Source organism: Anabrus simplex, chromosome 2, assembly GCF_040414725.1.
Source record: "Anabrus simplex isolate iqAnaSimp1 chromosome 2, ASM4041472v1, whole genome shotgun sequence".
Classification (NCBI taxonomy): domain Eukaryota; kingdom Metazoa; phylum Arthropoda; class Insecta; order Orthoptera; family Tettigoniidae; genus Anabrus; species Anabrus simplex.
In genome coordinates, this window is record NC_090266.1 from 1,176,662,868 (window position 1) to 1,176,682,843 (window position 19,976).

At 37.1% G+C, this 19,976-nt stretch overlaps 1 protein-coding gene and 1 non-coding gene across 2 annotated transcripts in view; one reads left to right on the top strand and one right to left on the bottom strand.

The window, feature by feature from the left end:
* Positions 1-17,339, top strand: part of Gga (ADP-ribosylation factor-binding protein Gga) — a 312,496-nt gene extending 295,157 nt beyond the window's left edge. Inside the window, exons 12-13 of the mRNA XM_067142150.2 lie at positions 1,280-1,344; positions 16,774-17,339. The gene's annotated coding sequence lies outside the window, so the exon portion shown is untranslated. The remainder of the gene's footprint in view (positions 1-1,279; positions 1,345-16,773) is intronic.
* TRNAL-CAA (transfer RNA leucine (anticodon CAA)) lies at positions 14,770-14,843 on the bottom strand. Its single transcript has one exon. It is a non-coding gene; the product is annotated as a tRNA-Leu (tRNA).
* Positions 17,340-19,976: the final 2,637 nt, after the last annotated feature.

Consider the following 19,976-nt stretch of genomic DNA (forward strand, 5'->3'; position numbering starts at 1 on the left):
CAAACGATACAGTGCTTGCGGCTGAGAATGTGGAAAATTGCCTCCAAATGGGTTCCACATGATTTGACCGAACAGAAATGGCTGCGATATGATGCAGCTTGTATGCACTTGGAGTGCTATGAATGCGAAGGTGAGGCCTTCTTGCGGTGGATAATCACTATTACCGAGACCTGGACCAGAGCTTATGAACCGCAGCTGAAACACCAATCAAATAAGTGGCGTCATCACAGGTCACCCCTAAAAGTAACGGTTTGGCCGACTGGAACCAATGTGAAGGCTATGCTGATCGTTGCCTATGACTGGGATGGTGTTATCATAAAGCATACCGTTGCCAGAGGACATATCATGAACGCGGAGTATTACTGTATTTTTTTTAAACAAACTTGGTAGCAGCTCTAAGGGAAAAAAAAAAAGAAAAGAAAAAAAAAAAAGAAGTACACTTCCTGAATAACCCACCCATCATTCTGCACGACCATGCAAGGCCACATGCGGCAGGAGCTGTGACTAAGTTGTTCAGTCGCTGGGGGTGGGAAGTGCTTTACCATCCCCTTTATTCTCCAGATCTCAGCACTTACGACTATGATCTCATCCCTAAAATGAAAGCACCACTTCGAGGGGTCTGCTTCTGCACTGTGGATGACATTCTCCAGGCCTCCGTCTGCGACTTCCAGAGATCGGGCACTCTGAACAGCATCCAACGGCTTGCACATCACTGGGAACGAGTGCTGCACAATGGTGGTGATTACTTTGAAGGCCTGTAAAACGCCTAATGTTGTAGGTATGCTATTGTATCTAAATAAAAAGTAGTTGCCATTATTAAAAGTCAACCCATCTAGAAATAGCTTTCTTGACTAGGCACCTTAACACTTTTTACTTCTTCAAGCTGGACCTCATTCTTGAGAATTCTACAGTTGGTGAACTTCCTAAATTAAGGACCTGTATTTGTTTTTTGCTCTGAGAAACAAACCCTTAAATCTTTTCTTTTTGCCTTTGAAACCTGTAGTATACCTTCTCATCATTGTGACAAGACTTACCAGATTCTCTTTGCTATTCTCTGCTGATATCTTTAAACTAGAACTTACCTTCCTCTTTGTTACCTTAACTTTTCACTTGTACAGCAGTAAACATTTCACTACTTGGTAGTTTTCTGTTTGTGTGTGTATAAATAACATCAGGTGTTTATTTTAATACATAATATTGTGTACATATGAGTAGTGTACAAAATGAGACAAGATGCTCTTTATATCTGAATTTTTATGTATTCTCTTTCTTTTACCAGGTACAATATCTGTGATTCCTAAAAGAAGTGTGAGACTACAAACGCGCTGTATGTGTGTGAATAATGTAAGTATGTATGTATCTAATAATAATAATATATGTATTATGAGGAGATCAGTACTGATATTTCACAAGTAATGAAATAGCATTATTTGAGCTGGGAATCCTTCACTCCTCATGCCTTCAATTTTATAGAGAATTAAAGTGTAACACAAATTTTAGTCTCTGATATTTTTACATTTGTACTTAATGCATTGAAGGGTCTAAGGAAAATATTATCAAAGCCTATTATATGAAATAATGTAATCTTGATATCAAGAATTCCATCAAGTGTGAATCTGTTAGTTAGAGAAATGAGTGGTCAAATAGAAGGATAACAACACTTCCTTCAGTCTTGTTTTGGCTTAGAATAATTTTTTTTGCATCAGTCATGTTGACACAGCTTAATTTTATTGCTGTTAATTTCTACCTCCAAAATGCAGCTTTATAGTTGCTAGTGGCTTTACGTCGCACCGACACAGACAGGTCTTATGGCGATGATGGGATAGGAAAGGCCTGGGAGTTGGAAGGAAGCATCTGTGGCATTAATTAAGGTATAGTACAGTACAGTAGTTGAAGAGAGAGAAATGCCGAATCACAGATTACCTCAACTCACTTTATTTTTAAAATTCTGAATAATCTGAATTATCTTTGTGTATCATTTTATATTTTACTCTATTATTCCAGACCTTTTACATGTAGGCCAAATTGCTTGTTCATGACATTGAGAAGTGAAAGTATTTGGTGCCAATTACAGACATGCCAACTCCCCCAATTTATGCGGGAGACCCCCAGATTTTCATCCTACCTCCTACTCCTCGGATGGCTGAGATTGATCTTCCAGTTTTGAAAGCAGATTCAGTGTTATATTGCTAAAACAACTTCGCATTTCCCCTCATTCTATCAATAGGTGAAGAAAAACTGCTGTTCAATAAGTGTTAATAGGGTGTTCTTAAATGTCATTGACTCTTTAAGGTGATATGTGCCATTTTATAATTCCCCATGGGAGTAAAATGTGTGACGCGATTTTTAGCACATTAAAAAAAAAAAAAATTTAGAGTAATGTTTTCGGAGGAAATTTTGGAAAAATTTTCAAGCTTAACCCTTTTGCACTCAGCCTGTATGCAGGAGTTTGCTCGAAGAAGGTCAAAGTAATTTCTGTTATTTTCCAACCAAATTACAAAAAATCAACATGTAAACAGTTTAACACATATTAAAATGAAATGGATCACACTAATACAGGAAACTATGAGCATATCAGAAATGAATATACCTTGGACATATTATTATTGGTAAAGCCAAAAAAGAAGTATTAAACTTTGAAAATAAATTTAAAAAATAAATTATGGTTTTCAATGACAGAAAGATCCGACATGATTGCATCTTTCTTCTTTACTCTTAGACCTGAAAGAAAGAACATTTAATTCTAAATAATTTGATATCAATATGATGTGTGTGCTGCAATTCACTCATGAAGCATGGCACAAAGTTATTTACTGTACACATAACTGTCATCGATGTCAGGTCCTCGTGGTCCAATGCACGGTGAGCAGCTGTGACTGTGTCACTTCTCACATAACGGGAAACACTTTCGGCAAAAAAAGGTCATTATTACTGTCTAAATCATCTGAAAATTCAAGGATATCGGCCTCATTCGGCCTTGAATGTGACCTAGCCATTACAGTAAAAAGATGATGTAAGAACGTGCAACAATAGAGGAATGAGAAGGTGTAAAATTATAGTTCGCGAAGTACAGCGAACACACGATATACCAAAGAAATGAAATAAACTCTAAACTAAACTGATAGCAAGATCAAATTGTTGTATTCATAAGCCAACCAAAACAAATCAATGCAATAACAACTACTATGATATGTGTATCTCTAATGGAAAGCAACCAGTCTAGTCTTGGAGGAAATATTGGCGCTTGAAAAGTTTTCCATGACCATATGAGTGAAACTGGGAGTGTATTTTATGCTGTGGCATGTGTAGGAGTAGGGAAGAACTTGCTACCTATCCACAGGTAAACTTAAGGTTCAAGATGGTTGTCTGTCCAGAGGTGGCCCTTGTCAGGTGTCCTGTGTTCACTCACAGGGACTGAAATGTCTTTGATATTGATGAGAAACGTGTATGCATGCACTCATCATTACATACATAGTATGGCTTTGATTGTCCTTGCCCTAGACCCTTCAGTTGTTTCGTACTCTGAATACATTGTAGATAATCTATAATACTAGCTTTCAAGTGAAATAGAATTCTCTTATCGGCTGATTTTGAATTCAGTTGCTTGATAGTTTTGAAGTAAGACGATTGTAAATTCATTGATGAATATTAGATATAGGACAAGCATTGTTCTCAGTTGTTAGAGCTTGTCATGTATTAATTTTAGCCATGTCAGGGAAAGTATTCTGGTGTGAATTTCAGAAAAGTATGATTAAACTCATTATAAGGCAGTCTGATTGGAAACTTATGAAGGGTTTACTTTTTATAAATTTTGTAAAATTTCTGTCTGTGACATTTATGTATCGTCAAGAACCTTTGGCATCTTTTCAGGTATGAATGTACTTGTCATTGATAAAGACAGTATAATTAATGTGCATAGCCTTAAATGTAGATAATGTGTGCTCGTACATGAAAGGGGGGCCCTTTGTGACTTCTAGTTTGCAAAGTAATCAACTGCGAAGGGAGGATTTTTTCTTGTTTCATAAGATCCACGTTAAATTGTTAGTGGATTCATTGAACTAAACAGGAGCCATTGGTACTGTCAATTTGTCAGTGTTCATTGTTTCCCTGCTTTGAAACTGCATTTTTAAGGATACTGGGTACTCCTGAGTATGGAAATTATGTACATTAGTGCACATCATTACACTAAGCCTTTTCCCCTTTTGTGTTAAAGTTATGTCTGAGAAATGTATAACGTATAGAAGAAAGCATATTCTGAAATGACTGGTGCCTGTATTGTGTTATTTGTAAGTATAATTTCCAAAAGAAATGTACAGGCGAACAAATTCTCTTCTTAGAGGAAAGGTTACATTGGTTCATTCAGATACATTTATCTCAATTGGTTTTCATCCAAATGCTATCCAGTTTCTTACACAGACACTAAAAATGGATAACATCATATTCTATACATTTTTTTTTCAATTAAAGTTTAATTAAAATGTTTGGAAAAGAACTTTCTTCAAACAAATAATCTTCTGTAATTTGTTGAAAGGATTTGTATATCCTTTCTCAGCCTGTTACTATCGTTTGGAAATGATTACAATTGCATATCCAAAACCCCTGTCATGTAAGTCAGTACACAAAAATATTAGCCCTCTAGCTTTGATTATTTTTGTGATATTGGTATGTAAAATGTATAGTTACGGGAAACAGTTCGTGAAGATAATAGTGTCCCTATTAGATAGAGCGTATTACTTCAGATCATCCCAACAGCAGCAGCGGCATATGCATCTTTTTTACTCTTCTTCTTACCTTTTCTCTTTAAGATTCTTCATTCTGCTTCTGGCTTCTGTTTAGTGAAATTTTCTGCTTCTTTTACACAGATCTTGCAATTGCAAATAGAAAATGCGCCACATTGGGTCCATTGTTAATCTAAATTTCTTCAATACATTCATCCTGTCTGTTACACCATCATTGTAACATACTACTGCATCTAGAACACCAACTTGGGAATACCTAGACCAACAAGAACATTTTTTTGTATTTTATTCCCAAATGCAGTGATTAAAACTCTCAGTGGGATTTCGAGTGACCCCTTGCAAGCACGTGGCTAACAGATTTGCGTCACTCATCAAGGTTCTAAACCAGAGTTGTTCAGGTGGGCACTTGCTGAGGCCAACCCAGTGCAACCGTGCTCGCTTGTCTGAAATGTGGACAGCTTACGTACCAAGCGTACGTCATAGTGAAGCGAGAGTGAACACACATGGCAAAGGCAGGAGTAGTGACTAACAGACATCGGAACCCCAATAAAATATAATTATAAATTTGGATTCAGAAAACAATGGAGAATTTTACAGGAACAAAATACATTTCTTTTAATTTTTTTGACATGTAAGAGTACTGTAGTTATTATTATTAATTATTATTATTATTATTATTATTATTATTATTATTATTATTATTATTATTATTATTATTATTATTATTATTATTATTATTATTATTTCAAATACTCATCGGAGAATACTAAACCTCTGATTACTCTGTACCTACCTTTTCATGTACTTGTATACATATAACAGAAGCTGTCTAGAAGCATATAAAAGTTACAAAGGTGAGGGTACTTCGATGTTCAGCCCCCAGCATAACTGATAGATCATGTAAGAAAAGCTCCATTGACACTTGAAAGTCTCCTCAGTCTCCGTAAAATAAAGTGACTGTAGAATGCATAAAGTTATTGTGTGTGAATATATAGGGTATCCAAAAAGTAACTGTGCAGTGCAGAGTAGAGAAAATTTAAGAATGAAATGGTGGTTTCATCTGTCTGGATAAGTTAACAGACACAACACTCTTATTTGGAGCACTGACAACTGTCACAAGTTGAAGGAAATGTCTCTACACAAACAGAAGATCGGAGTATGATGTGTTTATATTTGGCAGCATGATACTGGGCTGATTTTCTTCCAGGGCCAATGACCTTTGATGTTAGACCCCTTAAAACAACAAGCAATTTTCTTTCACGACACCATCAATGCAGAATGTTACCACACTGTAATTTTGGAACCTTTCATGGCCCAGTTAAATGAGCACAACATTTAAGAGGACTGGTTCCAACTGCGACTTCCAGGATGGGTTCAGCAATATGCAGCCTTGAGTGCACACATGTCTGTAGGCTGCAGAAGGATATTTTCATCATCTCCTGTAGAGAAAACTAATCTGTTTTAAATATCACTTCAAATTTCCACTGCACAGTTAATTTTTGGACACCCTTGTTATAGTATGATTGAAATTTTAAATTGCGTGTTTAGAAGCACCTGGTGCTCTTATCATTTTTCAGAATGGAATTTACTGGACAAAAGTTGAGACCACTGTGATTTATTATGAGGCATTGGAAGTTAAGGCACTAAAAAAATAGTATTTTAGGTGCCTAAAATGGCACTAAAAGAAGAAAAATAGGACAGTAAACTGCATTGAAATTATATTGCACAAAAAAGTCTTATATGCAAATAGCTCTCACAACACAACTACACTTGAAAAATTAATTTATAACTGTTTGTTAATCAGTATTCATAAGGGTCCCCTTAGGCCCTTTTTAATCACAGCAAGAAAATTTGATAAGAAGTCAGATGTTGGGTATAGAAAATAATGTGTTTACATATCGTACTAAATTGAACTAGGGAATATTTCTTTCTTTCTTTCTTTCTTTCTTTCTTTCTTTCTTTCTTAATCTGCTTACCCTCCAGGGTTGGCTCTTCCCTCGGACTCAGCGAGGGATCCCACCTCTACCGCCTCAAGGGCAGTGTCCTGGAGCTTCAGACTCTGGGTCGGGGGATGGGATGATTGGAAGGGATAGACAAGGAAGAGGGAAGGAAGCAGCCGTGGCCTTAAGTTAGGTACCATCCCAGCATTTGCCTGGAGAAGTAGGAAACCACGGAAAACCACTTCCAGGATGGCTGAGGTGGGAATCGAACCCTCCTCTACTCAGTTGACCTCCCGAGGCTGAGTGAACCCCGTTCCAGCCCACGTACCACTTTTCAAATTTCGTGGCAGAGCCGGGAATCGAACCCGGACCTCCGGGGGTGGCAGCTAATCACACTAACCACTACACCACAGAGGCGGACCTAGGGAATATTACTAAAGAAAATTAATGTATGAATAATTAAAAATCTTTGACATTTAAAGATTTAAAAAAGGAAAATATAAGCATTTTTCAATCTCTCTTCCACATTTCATAGTGTATTAACAGTTTTACAAAGAAAGTACATTTTTAATTGCTGCTGTTCATTTATAGAAACTAGCTACAATGCTGATTTCATCATACTAGACAACATTATTTCTCACTCTTGTAATGCTGCCAAAGTTTCTATACAACAAAATTTCTCGGAAGCATTATGTTTCAAAATGACAAATGTTTTAGGGTAAAAGGAAAATCAATGTCATAAGGTCACTTTTCTATCCAGCAGTACAGTTAATTAATTAATTCATTCATTCATTCATTCATTCATTAATTCATTCATTCATTAAAAACAGAAATATGCTTGTACAAAAATGTAATACTTTGTTGCAATAATGGCACATTATAATACTTCAATCAGTAGTAAAACTAGGAAATTTTACTACCCATTGACAATGTAAGGAAGCTTTAGATATTTCAAATTTCAGCATTTTTCACCACACAACTACACCCTGACAAAGATAGTCCAAGACTGTGTAAAACTGAGATGTTCACACTGGCCAACTTGTACAAAGATTAATGTGAGGTGGCGAAACCCAAACAAATTCCACTGCAACAGGGTGTCTTAAATCTATAGAAAGAACTGCCAGTTCCCAGTTTTGAATTCAGAAATGTTTCAGTACTGTTAAGAGAGTACTCAAATATTTTAAAAGAGGTAAAAAATGTGCACATAACAACAAAGCATAAATGGGAAAAAGAGGAAAAAGCAGGCAAGATAAAACTTCCCCAGATGGCTGTATTTATCATAATTCGGACACATATACTATCAGTCTCTGAATAAATACAGTCAAACAAAATTGGCATTTTCCTAAACTTCTGATGCCTATTTATTATATATGATAATGTGATTTATGATCTTGAATGAATGAAGGAGACATGATGGAGTATATCTTTGATGATCCATACCACATTAGAGTGGCAGTGAATGTACAGTGTAAATGGTGTTTTTCTCTATATATTTGGTGCTGTGAAAGGGTCATTTCAGGATTATCAGTGACTTTTGAAAATTTTACCTGAAATTTACAAACTAGCGAGATAAAAATAGACTCGTGTCTTCCATGTTATTTTGTTTGTTACTTAATTTATATTTACTGGAGTATATCTTTCTGCTCACTTTGAGACTTCCTATTGTCTTTTTACCTATGTTAGTTTTTACTCCGTTCTAACGACTGTGAAAATGTTATTCTTTATGGGATATATCACACTTATTTTCCATTAACATTCTGTTTTAACTCCAGTGTAGAAAGAATGCTATAAAGTTGACTCTAGACTTTAATTATTTGGATGCTATGTTAGATTTTAGTTGTTCAATTTTCATGATGCATGATAGCACAGTATTAAAGAGAACCCTGGGATCATCGAGATTACAATAATTTATTTCATGCTATGACATAATTGCCTTCTTCCTGTATTCAAGAGAGTATCTATACCGTACTGTAATTAGTTTTCTCACAGTTTTATTAGAAATTATCTCTGGTTGGTTGAACTCCACTCACAGTAACGTAAACATGTATAGTCGGAGCGATCATGAATTGCGGAACATCAAACTTAACGTTGTTGAATTGTTTCTCCGCTTGATTGTAGCACTGTGGATCAATACCAATCTACATGAAAAATGGCATCTCTGCATTCCCATCTCAAGTAATCTGCTGCCATCACATGATTGACTAATGTATAAGTTATTCCATTTTCTACAACTAATGTCGCATATATCACAGTATATCATAAAGTTGTCAATTAATCCAGAATCAGAGGACCATGTGTACGACTCTGGTAGCATAGTGGATTGTTCGCTACTTCAAATAAAATGAATTTTTTAATTACAACATAACCCCATCTATGTATGTCTTCCGTCTTTCATAGAAAGACATGAACAATAAAACTAGAAAACATCAATGCATGGATCAAGCCTGGATGATTTGCATCGCGATGAATCGAAACTATTTATAATTAAATTAATTTGTTTTAAAATAAGTAAATTCACTATAGTATGAAATAAAATATTGTACGCAACAGCTACTAAAGTGATAAGTTTACATTACTCATTTCAAAATTCCAGCCTCGCCTGCAGCTCAGGTGTTAACATCTCACTCGTAATGTAAAGGATCACTTTTCGTGGCCGTTACATAGATAATTATTAATGTACTGTCATATGATACGATTTTGAATACTTTGTGTACTGTATTTCTGATACTCCCTAATGTACTGCTGATGTAATTTACTAGTATATTTCTGTAAATAATGCTGTAGTATATCCATTAGATCCTGTTAATTCCTACATGATAAAGATAAAAAATGTGCCATCAATGGCATCCTGTTCATAAAGATGACAACAAACTGTCTAATATTCTGTCAAATATAGGGCTGATAATCTCAGAACAACAAACCACCACCATACTACAGTACTGAACATTTTGGTGCAGTATTGCTAATATTTCTCTGTAAATGTTTTACTGTGATATATACATATATCTCTCATTAATAAAAGTGTTTTCTTTTCCATGTATTTTCTACTGTTTTCCTTATCTTCCATTGGTTTCAACAGACTGAAGAACTTAAAGGTAACTGTGTCAAAACTGAAATGAAATGGCTTCCACCTTAACAGCTAATGCATTAGATTATTAATAATGAAACTATAATTATTATTATTATTATAATTTTGTGTTGCTATTGATAGTCTGGTGCAAGCCTTATAAGGCTGACAGTCATACAAATGCACGTGGCATCGGTCACATATGGGAAGCTGCGTATTATTATAGTGGAAGGTAGTGTTGTGTGTGATGTATGAGTTGCAGGGATGTTGTGAACAGCGCCAATGCCCAGTCCTCGAGCCAAGGGAATTAACCATTTAAGATTAAAATCCCCAACCTGGCAGGAATTGAATCAAGGGCCCTCTGAACCAAAGGTCTCTGCGATGACCATTCATTCAAGTAGCTGGAAATCAATGACACTTAATGTGGTGTGATTATTTTAGAGCTTAGTAAAACTCAGTTCAGGACCTAACAAATTATAAGTAACCATCATAGTTATAAATCAGTGTGGCCCCTTGGCTGAATGCTGCCTTTGGCTTTGAGAATCCTGGGTTTCTATTCTGGGCCTGGTATTTTAGCCATATTTGCTTAATTATTCTGTCTTGGGCACTGGGTATTTGTGATTGTCTTAATACACAACTCTCAGTTTACACAGAGCACACCACTCTACCAACTGCCACAGAAACATTTGAAAGATGAATACATCCCTGCATGTGAAGTTGGTGTCAGGACGGGCATCCAACCATAGAACTCGGTCAAGTCAACATGTGTGACACAGATTGCACCCTCAGCCTCACCAGAGTGCGGGGAATACAGCAGAAATAGTAGTTAGATTTATAACTACCGAGCTCGATAGCTGCAGTCACTTAAGTGCGGCCAGTATCCAGTATTCGGGAGATAGTAGGTTCAAACCCCACTGTCGGCAGCCCTGAAAATGGTTTTCTGTGGTTTCCCATTTTCACACCAGGCAAATGCTGGGGCTGTACCTTAATGAAGGCCACGGCCGCTTCCTTCCCACTCCTAGCCCTTTCCTGTCCCATCGTCACCATAAGACCTATCTGTGTCGGTGCGACCCAAAGCAAACTAGCAAAAAAAAAAAAAAAATTATAACTATTTTAGTTCATACACAAGACAATATCTCCTTATTTATGGCAGCTAATCTGGAGATCTCTGAACTGTGGTACAGAACAGTTGGCTGTATAGGACAAAGAAAGCTCCTATGAGATAGAGAACATATTTGATCTTCATTTAAGATGAACATATTCTTTTTATTTGATTCTCAGCAAGTTCATTGCCATTAGCATCATTTTCCCCTGCATGGTTATCTTCATGTTATTAGATTAGCATGTATGTTTTATGGTCCAGATTTCGCTTGAATTTGGCGGGCATTATCTAGAAAAGCAGAGAGGAATATGGTTATGTATCTTAAGAGTATCTTTCTTTCATTAGAAATGCAAGAGCCAGATGAAATAAGATTTTCTAATGACTACAAAATTTGCCCTTAGGCGTAACTAAGAACTGTATCTGCCTGGTCATTATCTTGTAAATATGCAATTTAACCACACTGCATGACATTAATATAAGGACTGGAAATAAAATTTCTACTTTAAGACGATACCAATTATAAATTGGGTACAGCATATGAAAGTTATGGATATTCTGGCTATATTTCCATCTGTCTTTTTCCCCCAGCTAACGTATCTCTGTACTGGTCGTCGAGGCCCATGGAAAGTAAAAGTTTCCATTCTCTGTAACCTCACCACCTCTGTGTGTGTGTGTTTTTTTGTTTTTTTTTCCCCACTCCTATCAGCTTCTAGAATTGTACTTTATTTTGAGTCCCACGGCACCTGTCCTATATTCACTTGATCACGTATTTTGTAAAATCTAAACTCTTGAAAATTTAGCAGTGTTAGTACTTGTTTAAGTAAACATATTACCTTTACATTGGTTATTCAAAACAGAGAGAACAGGTAAAACAAAATGGTAATTTATATACATTCAGAAATAAAAAAGTTACTTATATTAGTTTCATGTTTTAAGATTACTTATATTCCACTTTGGAAAATATTTTCAACATTTAATCTTCAATTTCACTTTGATTATCTATTTTATATTGTAATGCCACCTCCTCTTCCATAACTCATTTGGGATTATATTTTCCATACCTCTGACGCGTACAATTTTGTAGCATCTTTCAATAGTTTCTTTTCATGTCACTCAATCGTATCCATTCTGCACAGCAGAGGTGCCCTTGTTTCTGACGTGTTCCAAATGTACGAGGGCAGATCAGAAAATAAGTTGCACTTCCCAGTTATGGCCATTTATTACACCACCTATACAACAGCAACACGACTATAACGATATACACTGTAACGTCACTTTTCCACATAGTTTCCAAGAGACTCCAAACATTTCTGTGAACGCACAACCAACTTGTCGATGCCGGACGCATAGAAATTTCCTCCAGCGTTCTTCAACCACTCGGAGACAACGGCCTTCACCTCCTCATCGGTCTGGAAACGTCGACCACCGAGCTCTGTTTTGAGCTTACTGAACAGATGGAAGTCACATGTCGCTAGGTCGGGACTGTAGGATGGATGTTGCCAGACCTCCCACTTGAAACGCTGCAGCAGTTCTCTCGTTTGGTGAGCCTTGTGAGGTGTTGCGTTATCGTGCAACAAAATCACACCGGCGCTGAATTTCCCCCGGCGCTTCTCTTTAATCACTTTACGCAACCGGTGCAACGTTTGACAATACGACGCCACGTTGATCGTAGTTCCTTCCGGCATGAATTCCATGTGCAGCAAACCCTCCATTTCAAAGAACACTGTTGCCATAACCTTACCGGCTGAAGGTTGAACCTTGGCCTTCTTTCATTGTGATGATGAGGTGTGCACCCATTCTATTGATGTTCGCTTTGTTTCGGGGGTGAAGTGGTGGACCCACGTTTCGTCGCCTGTGGCGATTCGCCGCAGAAACCCGTTGCCGTTTGCGGCATAGCGTTGCAAAAATTGTCCCTTGTGCTCATCGGTGAGAAGACGTGGGACCCATCTTTGACACAGCTTACAATATCCAAGCTCCTCGTGATCAATGGCGAACACACTGCCATACAACATGTTCAGCTGCGTCGCGATTTCTCTCAGTTTAATGCCTAATGATCGCATTCACACTGTTGACCTTTGCACTGGTCCTGGACATTGCAGGCCTGCCTTCGCGATGGTTATCTGTGATATCCGTGCATCCTGCTTCGAATTGCTGACACCACTTTACGATACCTTGCCGGGAAATGGCCCGCTCCCCATACACGGCACTAATTTCACGATGAATGTCCGTGCAATTCTTCCTTTTGGCCCATAGGAATCGGATTGTCGTACGCACCTCATATTTGGAGTGAACGTCCAGTTGACGCGCCATTGCATTTGGCCGCTGTTCACACAATACTAGACAAGACACCACAGCGACCTGCCTAACAGACGTGTGGGCAGTGTCTGTCTCTTTCTCCGCAGTGCCCACGTTTGCGACACACAGTGCGCTGCTGCGGCGTGTTAGTGCAACTAACCTTGAATGAATGAATACTGATCTGCATTTAGGGCAGTCGCCCAGGTGGCAGATTCCCTATCTGTTGCTTTCCTAGCCTTTTCCTAAATGATTTCAAAGAAATTGGAAATTTATTGAACGTCTCCCTTGGTAAGTTATTCCAATCCCTAACTCCCCTTCCTATAAATGAATATTTGCCCCAGTTTGTCCTCTTGAATTCCTTTTGATCCACCTACATATTTGGACATCATGCTGCTCATATGTTTGATCAAACAACTAACATTGTTAAACTAAGGCTTTCTATTGATCAGCAGACATAAAAGTATTTTAGATGAATTATTGATAATTGCTTTGTATCTTCTTGTACAATCCTATTATGTACTGGAAAGGTTAGTTTTCTAAGGGATTCTGAAATGTTCTTCACCTGCTAGTGTAATGATGTTCTGACATTCAATCTTTTCATGTTATCTTCTGTATTTATAATCATCCGTATATATATGTAAAATATTAAGACTTCGTATGTTAATACTTATTTCTAGAAAGCAAAGCAAGGTGAAAATCTGTAAGACTCTTATTTATGTGTGTTCTCAAATGTATTTGTATCTAAGTAATCTTGCCTTGCCATCACTTTCTCCTTGTTCTGTATTAATGCTTTTAATATGCCAAAGTGGAGATAATTTTTGTCCATGATTCCTGCAGTTGATTTACTCTGTAGCTCAAGTCCACCTTGCTTGAAAAGACTTTGTATTAATCATGGACCATCTCAAAGCCATGTAGATTGAAAAGAAGTTACATATAGTGAGTTAAAATATGTTTTCATGTCCATTTATTATTTTACTGCAATGAAGTAAAAAGCTACTAAGTGTAAAAAGAAACAACTGTTGCTAATTTCTTGTATTTTTATTCAGACATGTTTTGCAGTAGTAAGTTATTTTCTGTTATAAATTGCACCTGCCTTCATATTTGTGCACATCAAGATGCATATCATGAGAGGACCACTAATTGAATACAGGTCAAGGTGATGTTCGCCTCCACTCCTGTTATCTTCTAGAATTGTCCTTGTGAGTCCCACAATACCTGTAGCTGATGAAGTAATTACTGATATGTGCCATAATACGGGTTACAAGATAAGTGTATGTGATTGTTGACTAACATAACCTAGCCACTTAATGAAGCATCAGTAGTGGTAATAAAAAATTACAGCCACTGTTATTAAAGTGCCTATAAGTATGAAAACTACTCCTCTATTTACATAGGTTTCAGAATGTTGGGACTTAACAGTAACATGAACGGTACTAAATGAACATAATGTTTGGTTTTAATAAAAATTTCACTGATGTACAATGACCTTGAAACATATTTCAACCAATGAATATTGAATTTTCACGACCGCATTGTAATCGAAACCAACTTCAACCTATTAGGTCGTGTTGCATACGTTTAGTACGTGTGGAAGAGATGTTAAGTACAGAACAAAAATGGCCAACCAGACACCAGTGGGATCCGAACCCACAACCTCCCGATTTTGCGTCGGTTGCTCTACCAATTGAGCTATGGTGGCCTAGGCCATCTTTGTTCTGTTGGAAAGGATCTAAGTTAGAGGTCTGGTACTACTACCATCATACTGTAGAGTGTGTTTAAGTTTCCCGTTGAGGGCGAAGTCAATGAATATTGAATTTTCACGACCGCATTGTAATCGAAAACGACTTTCAACCTATTAGGTCGTGTTGCGTACGTTTAGTACATGTGGAAGAGATGTTAAGTACAAAACAAAAATGGCCAACCAGACACCAGTGGGATCCGAACCCACAACCTCCCGATTTTGTGTCGGTTGCTCTACCAACTTAAACGCACTCTACAGTGTGATGGTAGTAGTACCAGACCTGTAGCTTAGATCCTTTCCAACGGAACAAAGATGGCCTAGGCCACCATAGCTCAATTGGTAGAGCAACCGGCGCGAAATCAGGAGGTTGTGGGTTCGGATCCCACTGGTGTCTGGTTGGCCATTTTTGTTCTGTACTTAACATCTCTTCCACACGTACTAAACATATGCAACACGACCTAATAGGTTGAAAGTCGGTTTCGATATTTCAACCACTTTTTATTTTGATCTCAAGGAGGGTATTTTGTTTACCTATTCCATGTGTGTTGATAGGTAACTGAAGTTTAATGTACAAAATTTACAGTTCCATACTATAAATGTAAGAAACTCCTTCTGTTGAGACATTGTAATCCTAGTCTTAAATATTGTACTCAGACTGCCTTATAATTCTGATAAATTTGTGTGAGAATCTCAGTGAATACTCTTTCTGGATTGATATGTATCCCTCAAATTGAAAATTGATTTGTTAGTGTTAACATTCTGCCTTAATCCCAGTCTGTAATGTAAAACATAAATGTTGCAATTATAATCTTTCGTTGTTTTAATGTTGTTAACATAGTTGTTTCTTCATTGTGAAATTTTCAGTATGCCTCAACACAATTCCTGATGAACCATGGTAACTGAAGTGTTTCTCTTTGATTAATAAGACTCTTCTTTTTTTAATTTTTTTTCATGTAATACTGATCATACACCAAAACTAACATTATATACTTCATGCACAGTAACTCCAAGATGGAAAAGCCTTGAAAATTGGTGAATATTACAACTTTTCAGAGAACCTGTTTTGTGTGGTCTGAATAAAAAGGAAAAGAAGGGTGTTCTTTAGTGTAGAGTTTGAATGTCTAATATTGCTGTTTTAATCTAATCTGTGGTGTGAAGAGCAGAAAATATTGTTAATTGGGGGAAGAGAATAGTGAGATTTGGGGGGAAATCCGTCCAACACCTGTAATTACTGGCACCCTGGTGATACTCAGTTTTTGAGACATCATTGGGATTTTAAAAATCCTGAATGCTAGTGATAACTCCTTTTGGACAATATTTTTATTCACTATGCCTGTCTTCATAATGTATGCTCTTCACTCCTTGATTGCATAGATATTTATTTGAGAGCTAAGACATACTTTTGTAATGACTGCATATTTCCTCAGATTATGTATGCACAGACGCGTCTTCCTGAAATATTGGAAGCTGTAAGTATTCCAGAAGTTAGATAAGGAAAAGCTGAAGATGCTCTGTTTACTGCTATAATGTGCTGACATCTTGAAATAAGAAACCTCCCATTAACTTTTGCTATAGGGATGATAATGATGATCATTTAAGTGGAATCTGGCTACCTCCATGCAAGGATACTAGACAGCATCACACGAGGTGGACTGTGTGTGAGAGGGAGATATCTCTGCTGTGTGATCATTGGGCAGTCTTGAGGGAGACCTATGCATAAAATGAATCATTACTATAAGTTGGAAAACAATAATATTAACAAAATGAGATAAATAGCTTCATGTTCCACACTATATCTTTATTTACTTACCTCATTATATATATATTACATAATTGTTTTGTCCTCTTAAGACCATGGTTAACACATATCAGCCTTTCTGGATTTTCAGCACTCCTTGACAGAGAATACAATTCTTTGCTCTTCCGTCCACTTTGCACCAGGTTGTCTCCTTACTCTTCCTGGAAGTTCCTTTGGCCTGTGTACTCAGGTCCTGAACTTACTTCTTCCTTGAACCAGTGTCTCAAGACACATCAGCCAGATCCTTCTTCACTGCAGTTGCGCATGGAGTGGTACATTTTCAAGTCACTAGAAGATTGAGAATACTTTGAGATATTCTGGAGTTAGGCATTTGAGACAGATGATCATAAAACATAAGATGGCACTTCCTCATAACAAGCGAGAAATTTTCATATTTAGAGTACAGCTTTGCATTTGACCTCAGGTAATATTCACCCTCAGAATTTTTATGTAGGCCAAGGATATTTCTTAGGAATTTCCTCTTTCATTCAGATCCTCTCTATCCCACCATGGTGAGTGAGGGCCAAGCATTCAGCAACATATAATGGTTCAGAACATACTACTATGGCATAGGCATGGTATTTGGCATGCCATGAGATTGATCAATCTGGACTGATAAGTGGGTTTACAGAGGTGAAAAGTGGTCTGCTGTGTTTAACCCGATATTTAAGAGCTTCTTTCTCTGATTCATTACAGGAAATGATCTCTCCAAGATACTTCAAATGAGTGCAATGTTTGATATTTATATATTTGGTATTGAGAATCGCAGTGGTATTACGATGGTCAGACATCATGACGCAAGTGTGATAAACAGATATAACTTGAAAACAATATTCTCTCACCCATGGGTAAATAAAGCAAGTATCGAGCTTGAATTATTATTATTATTATTATTATTATTATTTGTAATATATGGCTATAAAGTGTTTACATCCAATTAGTATTATTTACATATATATGATATGATAACGTTGTTTGTGAGGTTATGTCATGAAACATGTGCTGTACATGAATATTTATACCAAACTCGATAGCTGCAGTCGCTTAAGTGTGGCCAGTATCCAGTATTCAGAAGATAGTGGGTTCAAGCCCCACTGTCGGCAGCCCTGAAGATGGTTTTCCGTGGTTTCCCATTTTCACACCAGGCAAATGCTGGGGCTGTACCTTAATTAAGGCCACGGCCGCTTCCTTTCTACTCCTAGGCCTCTCCTATCCCATCGTCGCCATAACACCTATTTGTGTCGGTGCGATATAAAGCAAATAATAAAAAAGGAGACTCCTCCATTTGTCAAGTGCATGTGACAGTATTTTTAGGTAGTAAACAGTGGATTATAAGAAATGATTGATAAAATTTGAACAGGCCTTTGAGCCAGCTGGTTTAAAAATGTGGATCCTTATTGTATTTGAATTCACAAAATACTCTTGTTATTTATAAGCTGGTACATGAGGTTTGTACCTTCAAAAGGTAATTATTAGTAAGTTCATTTTAGTTTTACAAATTTTTCTCCTTTATGCTTGCTGAGTATCTTATAAATTAAGTTTTAGGGGGTCCACTGCCTGTAATGTCATTTATTTTGCCGTATTTTGATATATTTATACCTTTTAGGTCAACTCAACATCATATCATTAGTTTTTAGCTTTCATGTTTGTTTGTCTGCCTGTTTGTTCCACCATCACGGGTACACAGCTGAATAGATCTCGAACAAACTTCATAATCATCCAGGAGCAGGTTTCGATATGCATATCGTTTAAAAATCACTTAATAGGCTGGGGTTTTATAGGAAGACCAGAAGAGTTTTTTCAATTTTCTCTTACACTGTTGATTATATGTAAAATCTATAGTCTATATGTGAAACGCTCCTTCATTTTAAGTAATTTTTGTTATGTACATCATTTTGCTTACTTTTCAAATGATGAAGAAAATTACTCTTTTCTATGGGCTCCATGCTCTACAGCCAGTAACAGACACCCTCACAGATCTACAGTGGATCTACCGGTTGCCATGGCGATGTCTCAGTCTGCATGCAGCAAGGAAGTAACGTAATGCCATTATCGTGGTTTTTAGTTGGGTAGAAGGTGAGAGATGCGTCAAGCTGACATCCTAAGGTATATTTGCGGAATACGGGTAGAGGTTACATCGTCTTCAAATAGTGCTAAGCGTGGCTATTTAATATTTGAACAGTGCCGTGGAGTGTAGCCCATTATTTCACACTGTAAGGTGTTTTCTGGCATTTGCTATATAATTGTTATTGTATTTATCCTCTATTTCCAGTTTCTTCTTTAATTTCTTACCTCTGCCTTGCCTCTTTAGGCCTAAGTAATAACATTGTAAGTCATCTATTATCTGAATACTTAACATGCCCTGAACCTAAATTTCTCCTCTGTTATAGCTTTCAAAAATCCGTAACTCTACTCATATGATCAGAATTTAGTGAAGGACATCTCATTTCTCCAACACCTTCACTGGTAATTACATATTCTTCCTATCCGGCTGTCCTCAGATATTATCCTGTCTTCAGTTATAGTCAGTGTTCTTAATTGCCCTAATTTCTGCCGTCATTTTTCCGTATGTATGGGAGTGCTAATCCCATAACCTGGACTCTCCCTTCTTTGAGTGATATTGTGCAATATTTTTTCCTTCGCAGTCTATAATTTTGCTGATTAAGTTACATAATGTATTGTTAACTGAAACTTATTTAGTGTCGGTTAGTTGTGACACTTTTGAGAGTAGGCGCCTTTTACTATGCCCGCTTCAAATTGAGCTGCCCTTATAAAATCTTCATTCAAAGCTGAAAAACACCAGTTCATGTCTAGGGCATCTGAGAATGCTTCTGAATGCAAGACCAGTTTGAATGTGGTCAGGTTAGGAAGATAGTCAGAGAGCGATGCTGACATCAGGCCAGTCTAACTTTAAAACTTTCCAGTCCGTCAAACACACAACTTAAGTATAATATTACACTATAACATACCTGTAAAAAGCACATTATTAAACATGGAATAAACATAGTGTGCATCCTTATTCCTTGTCGGCATTAGCAGAACGACGAATTAGTTATACATCGGCAATCAAAATACAGATTGTGCAGCAGAAATAGGAAAGAAGGCCATCTCAGTAACACAGATGAGAGACCACTGTGGAAGATCACAAACTCTTAACCCGTCAATTCCCAAAGTTAGGTTAAAAGTAAAAATCAAGAGATTTTCTGTAAAACACTTTATTTGAACTTAGAAAAACTTATTTTCAAGGCAAAACATTTTGTAAGTCATCATGGTGACAAATGGAGGGGGTGCCAC